The sequence below is a fragment of the Apodemus sylvaticus genome, chromosome 1 (assembly GCF_947179515.1).
Source record: "Apodemus sylvaticus chromosome 1, mApoSyl1.1, whole genome shotgun sequence".
Lineage (NCBI taxonomy): Eukaryota > Metazoa > Chordata > Mammalia > Rodentia > Muridae > Apodemus > Apodemus sylvaticus.
Genome location: NC_067472.1, coordinates 120,283,194 through 120,300,075, shown reverse-complemented (window position 1 = coordinate 120,300,075; position 16,882 = coordinate 120,283,194).

Here is a 16,882-nt window from a genome sequence, read left to right as displayed (position 1 = left end):
ACCCCACATTTTAATGGGGTTAATTTGGTTCTCTGGGTTCTACCTTCTTGAGTTCTTTGTATATATTAGATATCAGCTCTCTGTCAGATTTAGGGTTGTTGGTTGATGTTTTGTCTTTTTGACAGTGTCTTTTGCGTTACAGAAAGTTTGTAGTTTTATGAGATCCCATTTGTCAATTCTTGATCTTAGACCATAAACTATTGGTGTTCTATTCAGGAACTTTTCCCCTGTGCCCATGTCCTCAAGGGTCTTCCCCAGTTTCTATTGTATTAGTTTCAGTGTGTCAGGTTTTACATGGAGGTCCTTGATCCATTTGGAGTTGAGCTTAGTGCAAAGAGATAAGAATGGACCAATTCTCATTCTTCTGCATGCTGATCTCCAAGTGAACCAGCACCACTTGGGTATATTGTGCATTTATTTTCATTTAATTCTAAGAAAGGCAGGAATTTTTCTCTGTATTTTCTCAGACCCAGAGATCATTATTTAAAGAGTTGTTCAATTTTCATGAGTGTGTATGCATTCTTTTGTTTCCATTTTTGTTGATATCCAGTTTCAATTAATGGTTGTCAGGTAAGACACAAGACATTATTTTAATTTTCTTTTATCCACTGAGGCTTCCTTTTTGACTGACTATATGTTCAGTTTCACAGTATGAAACATGAGGTGCTGAGAAGAAAGTATATTCTTTTGTGTATGGTTAAAATTGTCTTTTTATTAATTATTTTATGTATTTTAATTTCAAATGTTATCCCCCTTCCAGGACCTACTCCAGGATCCCCACACACAAACACACACACACACACACACACACACACACACACACACACACACAAAACATACCTGCCACTTGCCTTTAAGAGGGTGCTTCCCCACGAATAATCTCACTCCCACCTCACCCTTCTAGCATTCCCTTACTCTGGGGATTAAAGCCTCCACAGGACAAAATTACTTTCTTCTCAAAATGGCTAGACAAGGCAGTCATCTGCAATATATATAGCAGAGGCCACATACAAGCCCAGTATGCTCTTTGTTTGGTGGTTTAATTTCTGGGAGCTCTGAAGTTTTCAATAATTGCATACTGTTATTCATTCTGTGGATTCACAATCCCCTTCAACTTTTTCAGTCTTTCCTCTGATACTTCCAACACCAAATGCACTAAACAAAGAAATAATATGAAAAGAAGTAAGGGAATAAGTCACGTAACATATAAAGGTAAACCTATGATAATTACACCAGACATCTCACCCAAGACTATGAAAGCCATAAGAGCCTGGCCTGATTTCATACAGACACAAAGGGAAAACAAATGCCAACCCAGAAGGCTATATCCAACAAATCTCTCACTTACCATAGATGGGGAAGCCAAGGCATTTCATGACAAAAACAAATTTACACAGTTTCTTTCCACAAATCCAGTCATTCAAAAGATAATGAATAGAAAACACAAGCAAAAGGAGTGAAAACACACAATAGAAAAAGCAAAAAAATTAATCGTCTTTCAACAAACCCAAAAGAAGATAACTTCACAAACATAAAAATTACATCAAAAATAGCAGGAAGCAACAATCATTATTCCATAATATCTCTTAATATCAATGGTCTCAAGTCCCCAATAAAAAGATAATGATTAACAGATTGGTTACATAACCCAGACCAAACATTTTGCTGCATAAAATAAATGCATCTCAGTGTCAAAGACCAACACTACCTCAGTGTAAAAGGCTGGAAAACAATTTTCCAAGCAAACAGTCCCAGGAAACCAGCTGGAGTAGTCATTCTAATACCCAATAAAATAGACTTTCAAACAAAACTCATCAAAAAAGACACAGGAAGAAACTTTATATTCATCAAAGGAAAAATCTACCAGGCAGAACTCTCAATTTTGAACACCTATGATCCAAATACAAGGGCATACTCATTCATAAAGGAACTTTTAATAAAGTTTAAAGCACACATCACACTCCACACAATGATTGTGGGTGATTTTAACACTCCACTCACCTCAATGGACAGGTCAGGGAAACACAAACTAGAGACATAGTGAAACAAACAGAAGTTTTGGATCAAATAGATTTAATAGATATCTATAGAACATTTCATCCTAAATCAAAAGAATTCACCTTGTTCTCAGGAGCTCATGGCACCTTCTCCAAAACTGACCATATAATTGGTCACAAAACAGACCTCAACAGATATAAGAAGATTGAACTAATTCCATGCTCCTGATAGTCAATAGCAAAAAAAGTAACAGAAAGCCCACATACACTTGGGAGCTGAACAATGCATTACTCAATGATACCTTGCTCAAATAAGAAATAAGAAAAGAAATCAAAACCTTTCTAGAATTTAATGAAAATGAAGGCACAACATACCCAAATTTATGGGACACAAGGAAAGCAGTGCTAGGATGAAAACTCATAGCTCTGAGTGCCTCCAAAAAGAATCTGTAGAGAAAGTATGCTAGCAGTTTAACAGCATACCAGAAAGCAATACAACATAAAGAAGCTAGTACACCCAACAGGAGTAGAAGGCAGGAAATCGTCAAACTCGGGCCTAAAAAAAACCAAGTTGAAAAAAAAAAAAAAGAACTATACAAAGAATCAAAAAAAAAAACAACAAACAAAAAACCCAAAAAACCCAAAGAACCAAGAGCTGATACTTTGAGAAAATCTACACGATAGATTAACCTTCAGCCAGACTAAGGAGAGTGCACAAAGATCTGTATGAGAAGAACTTTAGGTCTCTGAAGAAGGAAATTGATGAAGACCTCAGAAAGTGGAAAAATCTGCCATGCTCTTGGATTGGCAGGATTAATATAGTAAAAATGGCCATCTTGCGAGAAGCAATATACAGATTCATTGCAATCCCCATCAAAATCCCAACTCAGTTCTTCACAGACTTAGAAAAAGCAATTCTCAAATTCATCTGGAATAACAAAAAAACTCAGGGTAGCTAAAACTATTCTCATCAGTAAAAGAGCTTCTGGGAGAATCAATATCCCACACCTCAAGCAATACTACAGAGCAATAGTGTTAAAAACTGCATGGTATTGGCACAGCAACAGACATGTGGGGCATTGGAATAGAATTGAAGACCCAGAAATGAATCCACACACCTATGGTCACTTGATCTTCAACAAAGGAGCGAAAACATCCAGTGGAAAAAAGATAGCCTTTTCAACAAATGGTGCTGGTTCAACTGGAGGTCAGCATGCAGAAGATTGCTAATTGATCCATTCTTATCTCCTTGTACTAAGCTCAACTCCAAGTGGATCAAGGACCTCCACATAAAACCAGACACACTGGAACTAATAGAAAAGAAGCTGGGGGAAACTCTTGAGAACATGGGCACAGGGGAAAAGCTCCTGAACACAAGAACACCAATAGCTTATGCTCTAAGATCAAGAATTGACAAATGGGACCTCATAAAATTACAAAGTTTCTGTAAGGAAAAGGACACTGTCAAAAGGACAAAATGGCAACCAAGAAACTGGGAAAAGATCTTCACCAACCCTACATCCAATAAAGGGCTAATATCCAATATATACAAGGAAATCAAGAAGTTAGACCCCAGGGAACTAAATGACCCTATTTAAAAATGGGGTGTAGATCTAAACAAAGAATTTTCATCTGAAGAAATTTGGATGGCTGAGAAGCACCTTAAGAAATGCTCATTATCATTAGTCATTAGGGAAATGCAAATCAAAACAACCCTAAGATTTCACCTCACACCAGTCAGAATGGCTAAGTTTCAAAACTCAGGAAACAACAGGTGTTGGTAAGGATGTGGAGAAAGAGGAACACTCCTCCACTGCTGGTGGGATTGCAAGAAGTTACAACCACTCTGAAAATCAGTCTGGAGCTTCCTCAGAAAACTGAACGTGACACTACCAGAGGACCCTGCTATACCTACCACTCCTGGGCATATACCCAGTGGATTCCCCAGAATGTAATAAGGACACATGCTCCACTATGTTCATAGCAGCCTTATTTATAATAGCCAGAAGCTGGAAAGAAACCAGATGTCCCTCAATGGAAGAATAGATACAGAAAATACGGTATATTTACACAATGGAATACTACTCAGCAATTAAAAACAATGAATTCATGAAATTTGTTTGGAAATGGTTGGAACTGAAAAATATCATCCTAAGTGAGGTAACCCAATCACAAAAGAATACACATGGAATGCAATCACTGATAAGTGAATATTAACTAGCCTAGAAGCTCTGAATACCCAAGACACAAGTAGCATATCAAATGAATCCCATGAATAAGTAAGGATAGGGCCCTGATCCTGGAAAGGCCTGATCCAGCATTGTAGGGGAGTACCAAAACAGAGAAAAAGGAGAGAGGTGATTGGAGCATGGGTGTAGAGAAGGCTTATGAGACATATGCGGAGGCGGGAACTGAAAAAGGGGAAAGCATTTTGGAATGTAAGCAAAGAATTTAGAAAATAAAAAAAAAAAAAAACACTAAGTTAAAAACAAAAATCAAAATTAGAAATGAAAGGAGGTATAGCAACAGAAACTGAGGAAATTCAAGAAATTTTCAGATCCTATTACAAAAACCTATACTCGACACAACTGGAGAATCTCGAGGAAATGGACAATTTCCTAGACATATACCAACTACCAAAGTTTAATCCAGATCAGATAGCCATCTAAAGGGTCCCACAACCCCTAAAGAAATAGAAGTGGTCACTGACAGTCTTCAAAACAAAAAAAGCACAGGACAAGATGGTTTTAGTACAGAATTCTATCAGACATTCAAAGAAGATCTAACAAATACTCTTAAAACTTTTCCACAAAATAGAAACAGAAGGAACACTACCCAACTCATTTTATGAAGCCACAATTTCACTGATACCAAAACTACATAAATATCCAACAAAGAAAGGAAACTTTAGACCAACTTCCCTTATGAATATCGATTTAAAAATACTCAATAAAATTCTTGCCAACTGAATCCAAGAACACATAAAAAAGATCATTCACCATGATCAAGTAGGCTTCTTCCCATTGATGCAGGGATGGTTCAATATATGGAAATCCATCAATGTAATGCATTACATAAACAAATTCAACAACAACAACAAAAAAAGCACATGATCATTGCATTAGATTCTGAAAAAGTATTTGACAGAATTCAGCATACTTTCATGTTAAAGGTTTTGGAAAGAACAGGAATTCAAGGCCCATATCTAACCATAATAAAAGCAATATATACTAAACCTGTAGCCAAAATCAAACTAAATGGAGAGAAACTTCAAGCAATCCCACTAAAATCAGGGATTAAACAAGACTGATCTCTCTCTCCATAATTATTCAGTATAGTGCTTGAAGTTCTAGCTGGAGCAATTAGACAACAAAATGAGGTAAAAGGGATACAAATATGAAAGGAAGAATTCAAATTATCACTATTTCCAGGTGATATGATCATATATTTAAGTGACCCAAAAATTCGACCGGATAACTCCTACAGCTGACAAACAACTTCAGCAAAGTTGCTTGATACAAAATTAACTCAAGCAAATCAGTATTCTTTCTATACTCAAAGGAAAAACAGGCTGAGAATGAAATTAGGGAAATGACACTTTTCACAAGAGCCTCAAACAATATATAGTACGTTGGTGTTACACTAACCAAACAAGTGAAAGATCTGTATGACAGGTACTTCAAGTCTTTGAAGAAAGGTATCCAAGAAGACCTCAGAAGATGGAAAAATCTTCCATTCTCTTCGATTGGCAGACTTAATATAGTAAAAATGGCCATCTCACCAAAAGCAATATACAGATTCAATGCAATCCACATCAAAATCCCAACTCAATTCTTCATAGTTTTAGAAAGACCAATTTTCAAATTCATCTGGAATACCAAAAGCTCTCAGGATAACTAAAACTATTCTCAACAATAAAAGAACTTCTGGGGAATCAGTATCCCACAAATCAAGTAGTACTACAGAGCAACAGTGTTAAAAACTGCATGTTATTGTTAGAGTGACAGGCAAGTTGCTCAATGGAATAGAACTGAAGGCATAGAAATGAACTCACACACCTTTGGTAACTTGATCTTTGACAAAGGAGCTAATTTCATCTAGTGGAAAAAAGATATCCTTTTCAACAAATGATGCTGGATCATCTGTAAGTCAGCACGCAGAAGAATATATATCGAATAATTTGTATCTCCTTGTATTAAGCTCAAGTCCAAGTGGATCAAAGACCTCCACATAAAACCAGACACACTGAAACCAATAGAAAAGAAACTGGTGAAGTGCCTTGAGTACATGGGCACAAGGGAAATTTTCCTGAACAGGACACCAACAGCTTATGCACTCAGGTCAAGAATTGACAAATGGGACCTCAAAAAATTTCAAAGTCTCTGTAAGGCACAGGACACATTCAAAAAGACAACATGGCAACCAACAAATTTGGAAATGATCTTTACCTACCCTACATCCAACAGAGTGCTAATGTCCAAGATATACAAAGAATTCAAGAAGTTAGACTCCACAGAGCCAAATAACCCTATTAAAACTGGGGTACAGAGCTTAACAAGGCATTTTCACCTGAGGAATATTGAATGGCTGAGAAACACCTAAATAAATGCTCAACATCCTTAGTCATCAGGGAAATGCAAATCAAAACATCCTTTAGATGTCATCTCACACCAGTCAAAATGGCTAAGATCAACAACTCAGGAGGCAGCAGGTGCTGGCAAGAATGTGGAGAAAGAGGAACACTCCTTCTCTGCTGGTGGGGTTGCAAGCTGGTTAAACCACTCTGGAAATTCGTGTGGAGCTTACTCAGAAAACTGGGCATGATACTACTGGAGAACCCTGTCATACCATTCCTGGGTATATACCCTGAGGATGCTCCAGCATGCAATAAGGACACATGGTCCACTATGTTTACCACAGCCCTATTTAAAATAGCCATAAGGTGGAAAGAAACCAGATGTCCCTCAGTGGAGTAATGGATACAGAAAATGTGGTATATTTACACTATGGAATATTACTCAGCTATTAAAAACAATTCATGGAATTCTTAGGCAAGTGGGTCGAACTGGAAAATGTCATCCTGAATAAGGTGATCCAAAATAACACACATGGTATGCACTCACTGACAAGCAAATATTAGCCCAGAAGCTCAGAATACCCAAGAAGCAATTCTCATATGAAATGGTGCCCAAGAAGGAAGGAGAGCCCCCTGGTCTTGGGAAGGCTCAATGTATCAGTGTAGTGGATTACCAAGACAGGAAAGCAGGAAGGAATTGATTGCAGAACAGGAAGAGGGAAGAGGGCTTATGGGACTTTAGGGGAGTGGGCATGCAGGAAAGGGGAAACCGCTTGAAATGCAAACAAAGAATATATCAAATAAAATAAATAAAGACAAAAAAGAGAGAAGTGGAGAAAATTTTGAGACTAAGTACAATCAGGCTAACCAAATTTAAAAAAAGAGACAGGGGGAATGGAAAGAGAAAAAGGATAAACTTTTTTTTGTGATTTTAAAATTATGAATTATGTACAAATATTTAATATATGTATCAAATCTTGAAACTTCAAATGTAAATTTTAGTCATATTCAAATATTTTCAGTCTCAAAAGATCAATCATGGTATGCACTCACTGATAAGTGGTTATTAGCCTAGAAACTTTGAATGCCAAGACATAATCCACATATTAAATGAGGTACAAAAAGAATGTAGGGGTGGCCCCTGGTTCTGGATAGACTCATGCAACAGTATAGGGGAATACCAAAACAGGGAAGTGGGAAGGGGTAGATGGAGGAACAGGGGGAGGGAAGAGGACTTATGGGATTTGCGGGGAGTGGGGACCCAGAAAAGGGGAAATCATTTGAAATGTAAATAAAAAATATATCAATAAAGAAAAAAAATAAAATTAAAAAAAGAAATGATGATACAAACATCTGAGTACATGTAAAGCAGCAATTGAGACTGTGTTGTCCCTTCCCCCACAGCATTGAGCTGGACTTCCCAGCCCATTTGTGACATCCATGGCTGGCAGCGCCTAGCCTTCCTCTGGTGTTATCTCTGGGCTTGGTCCGCTGGGAACAATACAGCTGCTTTCACCTTGACAACCAAGGCTGCCTCAGGGCAGTCTCACCTGGAGACCAGCAGAGACCCACTAGAATTGAAGCAGGCAACCCGCTGAGATGTGGAGCCAAGGAGTTCTCGGCCTACTCCTTGATGTCCAGGGGGCAGGGTTGTTTTCTAAAGACTATATATTTTGGCTAAAAAAATAGTAAGTCAGTCTTAATTGGCAAACTGTCGTCTTGACTCAAATCTCTTCCGTTGCCTTCCTGTTTATCCCCAGAATTCCCTTCCAGGTCTCCAGTTCACCTGTGGCCATGGGCGGCTACAAAATGGTGCCTTGAACAGGGACAGACCTGATACAGGAGAATTTCCTGAGGTGACCCTATCTGGCAAAGCTTCGCAGAAAAAATGGAAAAAAGATGGTATCCGCATGGTAAACAACTATAGGAGTTAAATGCTAGCACTAGTGTAAAATTTTATCCTTTGAAACTATTGTTGTGGGTACAGAAGGATACGGATAGGCAAGCAGAATTGTGTTGACCCGGCATAGTAGCTGCTTGGGATAGATAGATAGGGAAAAATGGGACAGAAAAGTTCGTGTGAAATTTGTGCCCGCAACATTCAAAAGTTGCTTCAGGCAAAAGGGATAGGGTTTGAAGAAGGAAGGTTGGAAGATTTCTTGGATCAAATATATTCTTGCTGTTCTTGGTTCCAAGAAAAATGAACGTTAAATGAGAGAACCTGGGAAAGAATTGGTAATTCGCTAAAGGCAGCCAAGGCAGATAATATTACCCTCTGCCTCCGGACACTTATAAAGGATATTATAGATGAAGGAGGTTTGGAGGAATTAGATATTATTCAAGAACTTGAGGAATCTCAAGAAAAAAGCCTGCCGGAGAGGACCTCTGCAAAGAAGGACCCTCCCCACTCTAAGTTACAAAAATGCGGAGATAGTGCTGATCAGCTAATTATAGAAAAGGCAGCTCATCCCAAAAAGAGAACAGCTGAATTTCATGGGAAAGAATGTGCCCCTATTGTGCCATCTGCTCCGCCTAAGACTTTGATGGCAGGAGACGAGATCCAGAGAGATATGCAGTTACAAAAGTTGGAGTTTGAAATTAAATTGCAGAAATTGACTAATGAATTACAGGAGCTAAAAAGGGTATCAAATACTAGAGAGAACAATGATCCTGAGACGTGCCAATCACCACTAGAAAGAGCAGTAAGCCAGGCTCGTGGAGAAGGGCAGGATACCTCAGAACTCTTAGCTTTTCCTCTACTTGAGATCGAAGACCAGGAGAATAGGATTAGACGATATCAGACATTAGAATTCAAAGTAATAAAAGAATAAAAGGCAGCTGTAGCTCAGTATGGCCCTACAGCCCCTTTTTACACAAGCTTTATTGGATACTGTGATAGAGTCAAATTTAACTTCACAGGATTGGAGAACTTTGTGTAAGGCTACTTTATCAGGAGGAGATTTCTTGCTTTGTAGTTCTGAATGGCATGAGGCTAGCAAAAGAACTGCCACCGTAAATACTCAGGCAGGCCATCCAGAATAGAATGTTGATATGTTACTGGGATAAGGCATATATGAAGGAAATACTAATCAGATTGGGTTTCCCATTGCAATATATGCGCAGATTGTGATGACTGCCCGCCGTGCTTGGAATATTTACCATCAAAGGGAGATCTTAGTGGAAACTTAACAGGTGTCAAACAGGCTCCTGATGAGCTTTTTCAGGACTTTGTGAATAGATTGTTAAAAACAGCTAATAGAATTTTTGGAAATTCTCAGGCAGAAAATCTGTTGGTTACTCAGCTAGCTTATGAAAATGCTAATGCAGCCTGCCACAAGGATATCATACCTCACAGGGGGAAGACAGACTTGGCTTGTTATATTCATCTCTGTTCTGAAATTGGCCCCTAGTATAATCAGGGTCTAGCAATGGCCGCAGCCAGCGTTGCAGGGAACCACCATCCAGGGAATACTTTCGCAGAGACAAGGAAAGAAAAGGTGTTTTAAATGTGGTAGTCTGGGTCATTTTAAAAGTGATTGCCCTGATAACAGGGGTGCTATAAGCGGGCAATCAGTTTGCTTCGCAGGAATCTGTCCTAAGTGTAGGAAAGGAAACCATTGGGTTAGGGGATGCAAGTCCAAAACTAATATTCAAGGCAGACCCATGTCGGGAAACAAGAGGAGGGGCCCACCCCAGGCCCCGATTCATCCAGGACAGACAGTTTATGGGGTAAAACATCTGCTGCCAAGCCAAGAAAATCTATCTTCGAGCTTGCCAGAGCAACACCAGGAAGCACGGGACTGGACCTCAGTATCACCTTCTATGTCGTATTAATCCCAGAAATGGGTGTCCAGATCCTGCCTACAGGAGATTTTTGGACCTTTACCTGAAGGAACTTGGGGATTACTTCTAGGACAAAGCAGTTCTACTGTGAAGGGGCTACAGATTTATCCAGGTGTCATAGACAGTGACTATGAGGGAGAAATAAAAATTATGGCTGCTTCCCCTCATGGTGTCATAACTATACCTGCTAACCAAAGAATTGCTCAACTTGTTTTGGTTCATTTACATCCACTGCCTTCCAAATTCGTTAAAGATAAAAGAGGACAGGAAGGCTTTGGCTCCTCCGGAGTGTATTGGGTTCAATCTATTACTAATAAGAGACCTAACCTTAAATTAACAATTGAAGGAAAGGGTTTTGAAGGATTAATAGATACAGGAGCTGATGTAACAATTATTAAAGGACAAGACTGGCCATCTAGCTGGCCTTTGATGGAGACACTTACACATCTCCAAGGCACCGGATATGGATATGCTAATAATCCAAAACAGAGCACGAGACTTCTAACTTGGAAAGATAAAGAGGGAAATTCAGGGCAAATCCAGCCTTATGTTATGCAAAACTTGCCTACTACCCTTTGGGGGAGAGACCTTTTATCACAAATGAATCTGGTTATGTGTAGTCCTAACAAAATTGTCTCTAGGCAAGAGTTAGAGCAAGGATCTTTGCCCGCTCAGGGGCTTGGGAAAGAAGGGCAAGGCATTAGAAAGTTTAAAAGCCCCCAGCCTAACCCTAACTCTAGAAGTATGGGGGATTTTCAGTAATGGCCACTATCTTGCCTGCATCCCACGCATCCCACGCCGATAAAATTCAACGGCTTAATGATAATCCTGTGTGGGTTGATCAGTGGTCCTTATCTAAAGAAAAAATAGAAGCTGCCTCTTTGCTAGTGCAGGAGCAGTTAGAGGCAGGACATTTAAGAGAATCTCTATCTCCATGGAATAACCCAATATTTGTTATTAAGAAAAAATCCGGTAAATGGAGATTGCTACAGGATTTAAGAAAGGTTAATGAAACTATGTTGCCCATGGGAACTTTACAAGCTGGTCTTCCATCTCCCGTGGCTATTCCTAAACGATTTCATAAAATATTCATAGATTTAAAATATTGTTTCTTTACTATTCCATTGCATCCTGAGGATTACAAAAGATTTGCTTTCAGTGTTCCTTCTATTAACTTCATGGAACCTATGAAAAGATATCAATGGACAGTTCTTCCTCAGGGCATGGCTAATAGCCCTGCCTTATGTCAGAAGTTTGTGGCATAGGCCAATCAGCCTGTAAGACAAAAGTGGCCAGATATTTACTTTATCCATTACACAGATGATTTTCTGGTTGCAGGAAAAAAATCCTCAGACTTTGCTTTTATGTTTTAAAGATTTACAGCAAGCTTTAGCCACTAAAGGATTGCAAATAGCTCCAGAAAAAGTACAAACCCAGGATCCATATAATTATCTGGGTTTCAAACTTACAGATCAAGTTGTTTTTCCCAGAAGATAATTATTCATAGGGACAATTTAAAAACTTTAAATGATTTTCAGAAGTTATTGGGTGACATTAACTGGCTTCGGCCATATTTAAAGCTTACTACAGGAGAATTAAGACCTTTATTTGATATTCTAAAGGGGAATGCTGATCATAATACATCCCCTAGATTATTAACTTCAGAAGGACTTTTGGCTTTACAGCTAGTGGAGAAAGCTATTGAAAATCAATTTGTTACTTATATAGATTATTATTTACCTTTGCATCTGCTAATTTTTAATACAACTCATTCGCCTACAGGTTTATTACAGCAAAAGGCTCCTCTGATGTGGATTCATTTGAGGGTGTCTTCAAGGCGTAATATCTTGCCATATTATGAGGCAGTAGCCCAAGTAATTGTGCTTGGAAGAAAGCAAGCACAAACTTATTTTGGCAAAGAACCAGATGTTATTATTCAGCCTTGTAGTGTAGATCAAGATGCTTGGTTAAAACAGCATAGCACAGATTGGTTGCTTGCTCAAATAGGCTTTAAAGGGACTATAGATAACCATTATCCTCAAGACAAATTGATAAAGTTTTTAAATATGCATGATGTTTTATTTCCTAAAATGAAACCTTTACAGCTGTTGTATAACACTCTTTTAATTTTCACAGACGGCTCTTCCAAAGGAAGAGCTGGATATCTTATTAATAGTCAATAGGTGGTTATAGAGACCCCTGGGCTTTCTGCTCAGATATCAGAGCTGACAGTAGTATTAAGTGTCTTTCAATCAGTAGACAGTACCTTTAATCTTTTTACAGACAGTTTGTATGTTGCCGAATCTGTCCCCTTATTAGAAACCTGTGGCACATTTAATTTTAATACGCCAGCTTGATCCATGTTTTCACAATTGCAAAGTATCATTCTTGCTGGAAAAATCCCTTTTATACTGGCCATATAAGAGCTCACTCTGGTCTTCCTGGACCTTTGGCTCAGGGTAATGATTGCACTGACAGAGCTATTATTGGAGAGGCTTTAGTTTTAGAACCTATAGAAATGGCTAGACGTGATCATGATAAATTTCATCTTTCTAGCCATACATTGAGACTCTGTTATAAGATCACAAAGGAGCAAGCAACAATGATTGTAAAGCAATGCCCTAATTGTCTTACTTTAGCACTAGTGCATCACTTAGGGGTTAACCCATGAGGCCTTATACCTAATCAAATTTGGCAAATGGATGTAACTTACTATGCAGAACTTGGAAAATTTAAATTTATACATGTTTGCATTGATAGTTGCTCAGGACTTCTTTTTGCCTCCCTGCATTCGGGAGAACCCTCGAAAATTGTGATCAATCATTGTTTACAAGCCTTTAATACCATGGGATTACCCAAGGTCATTAAGACACACAATGGACCAGCCTATTCTGGTAAGAACTTTATCTCATTTTGTAAAGAATTTGGTATTAAACATAAAACTGGAATTCCTTATAACCCAATGGGTCAAGGAATCATCGAGCGTGGTCATCTCACCCTTAAAAACTGGCTTTGTAAAACAAAGAAGGGGAATCTATAACCCCCAGGTCACCCAAAGCGCATCTTGCTTTTGTTTTGTTCATTTTAAATTTCCTGCAGACTGATTCTAAAAGTCTATCTGCAGCAGACAGGTACTGGCACCCTACCAGTTCCAATTCCTATGCCATGGTTAAGTGGCAGGACCCTTTAACTAATACATGGAATGGTCCAGACTCTGTTTTAATTTGGGGGAGAGGGTCAGTGTGTATTTTTTCTCAAAAAGAAGATGGAGCACGATGGCTGCCAGAGAGATTGGTAAGACAGGTAAACACACCCTAAAGCTACTGGTAAGTATAATTAATTCACAAAGGAAGAAAGGTTCCTTTGTGTTCTTACAGTTAATTTGCAAGCCAGGCCTCTTGCCTGAGCCACAAATTTGCAATCAAATTGAACGCCTTGGGCCTTCTGATACTGACCAAACAGTTTTTTTCTCTTAATCTCCTTTTGTATTTCAAGCAGGTATCTCTCAGATTCAACACTCAGAAGAGCAGCCTCTACAGCAATGGCCGCCAGGATGAGGATGGGTGGCTATAAAGGCCAGCCATCCAGCTCGATATTCACAGAGCATTTACTTTACAAGTGGATCCTCGAAAATGAGGCTGCATAGTATTCGGAACTATGCATGTTTATATATATATATATATATATATATATATATATATATATATATATATATATATATATATATATATATATATCTCCACTGAGTTTTTAAAAATAAATAATTAAGGGGGATTGTCCCTTTCCCCACAGCATTGAGCTGGACTTCCCAGCCCATTCGTGACATCCATGGCTGGCAGCGCTTAGCCTTCTACTGGTGTTATCTCTGGCCTTTGTTCTGCTGGGAACAATATAGCTGCTTTCACCTTGACAACCAAGGCTGCCTCAGGGCAGTCTCACCTGGAGACCAGCAGAGACCCACTAGACTTGAAGCAGGTGACCCGCTGAGAAATGGCGCCAAGGAGTTCTCGGCCTACTCCTTGATGTCGGGGGGAGGGGGGGGTTGTTTTCTAAAGACTATATATTTTGGCTAAATAGTAGTAAAGTCAGTCTTGATCGACAAACTGTTGTTTTGACTCAAATCTCTTTTGTTGCCATCCCATTTATCCCCAGAATTCTCTGCCAGGTCTCCAGTTCACATGTGGCCGCGGGCAGCTACACTGTGTTACTTCACTTAGTATGATGTTCTCCAGTTCCATTCATTTGTCTAATAATTTCGTGAATTCATTGTTTCTAATGGCTGAATAGTACTCCATTGTGTAAATCTACCACATTTTTGGTATCCATTCCTCCATTGAGGTACACTTGGGTTCTTTCCAGCTTCTGGCTACTATAAATAGGACTGTGATGAACATAGTGGAGCATGTGTCCTTATTGCATGCTGAAGAATCCTCTGGATATATTCCAAGGAGTGGTATAACAGGGTCCTCAGGAATTGTTATGCCCAGTTTTCTGAGGAACCTCCAGATTGATTTCCAAAGTGGTTGCACCATCTTGCAATCCCACCAGCAGTGGAGGAGTGTTCCTCTTTCTCCACATTCTTGCCAATACCTGCTTTCTCCTGAGTTTTTGACCTTAGCAATTATGACTGGTGTGAGGTGAAATATCAGGGTTGTTTTGATTTGCATTTCCCTAATGATTAATGTTGTTGAACATTTCTTATGGTGTATCTCAGCCCTCGAAATTCTTCATGTGAAAATACTTTGTTTAACTCCGTACCCTACATTTTAATGGGGTTATTTGGTTCTCTGGGTTCTACCTTCTTGAGTTCTTTGTATATATTAGATATTATCCCTCTGTCAGATTTAGGGTTGGTGAAGATCCTTTCCCAATATGTTGGTTGATGTTTTGTCCTTTTGACAGTGTCCTTTGCCTTACAGAATCTTTGTAGTTTTATGAGGTCCCACTTGTCAATTCTTGATCTTAGAGTGTAAGCTATTGGTGTTCTATTCAGGAACTTTTCTCCTGTGCCCATGTCCTCAAGGGTCTTCCCCAGTTTCTTTTCTATTAGTTTCAGTGTGTCAGGTTTTATGTGGAGGTCCTTGATTCATTTGGAGTTGAACTTAGTACAAGGAGATAAGAATGGAACAATTCGCATTCTTCTGCATGCTGACCTCCAATTGAAGCAGCACCATTTGTTGAAAAGACTATCTTTTTTCCATGGTATACTTTCAGCTCCTTTGTCAAAGATCAAGTGACCATATGTGTGTTGGTTCATTTCTGGGTCTTCAATCCTATTCCATTGATCTACTTTCCTGACATTGTACCAATACCATGCAGTTTTTATCAGTATTGCTCTGTAGTAAAGTTTGAGGTCTGGGATACTGAATCCCCCTGAAGTTCTTTTACTGTTGAGAATAGTTTTAGCTATCCTGTTTTTTTTTTTTTTTTTTTTTTTTTTTTGTTATTCCAGATGAATTTGAGAATTGCTCTTTCCAGCTCTATGACGAACCGGGTTGCGGTTTTTATGTGGATAGCATTGAATCTGTAGATTGCCTTTGGCAAGATTATCATTTCTTTTAAATTATCAAATTGCATTGATGCAAAAACATGGGTAAGGAAACTGACTACTAATCTTTTATTAGAAAACTGTTCTCAGACCTGAGTGGATTTGTGTCTTATTCAACCTGCAACCTGTATTTTGTATGCTTTTATCTAGAATAGGTCTTGTGTGTAGCTGTCATACCACTTTTAGTTCATAGATGTAACAATTAAATTTTAGTGTTGTCATCTACAAGTCTATCCATATAGACTCTCTTATACCCATTTCATGATGATCACTTAGCCTTTTATAGCAGTTTGAGATTTAAGAGGAAAAGTTGTTTATGAGTACTCACAAAAATGTTATTGTTAGATCCATGACTGATTTTGAGTATGAGTAATTATAGTTATCACTGAAAAAGGAAATTCTATTTCTACCTAATTCACAGTGTGTCTGAAATTGCACATATGAGTCCTTGTGCTTGTGTGGCAAGCACTTTGTAGGCTGGGATATCTCCAAATATTGTAAAATTATATGCATCAGCCAAAAAGCACTCACATATTTGGCAAGCTTTTCTATATGATTATTTAATTTATTATAAGATTATTATTTTTATCTTTTCTTTTATCAGATATTTTCTTTTTTACATTACAAATGTTATCCCTTTTGAAGGTCTTTCCCCTGGAAATCCCTATTTAATCCCCCCACACCACCCCAGCATCTCTGAGGGTATTCACACACACACCCACTTCTGCCTTCCATCCAGGGCATTCCCCGATACTGAGGGCATTGAACCCCCTAAGGCCAAAAGGCTATTCTTCCCACTTATGATGCTCAACAAGGCCATCCTCAGACACATATGCAGCTGGAGTCATGGTTCCCTCCATGTGTACTCTGGTTGGTGGTCCAGTCCCTGATTGTGGGCGAGTCTGGCCTGTTGACATT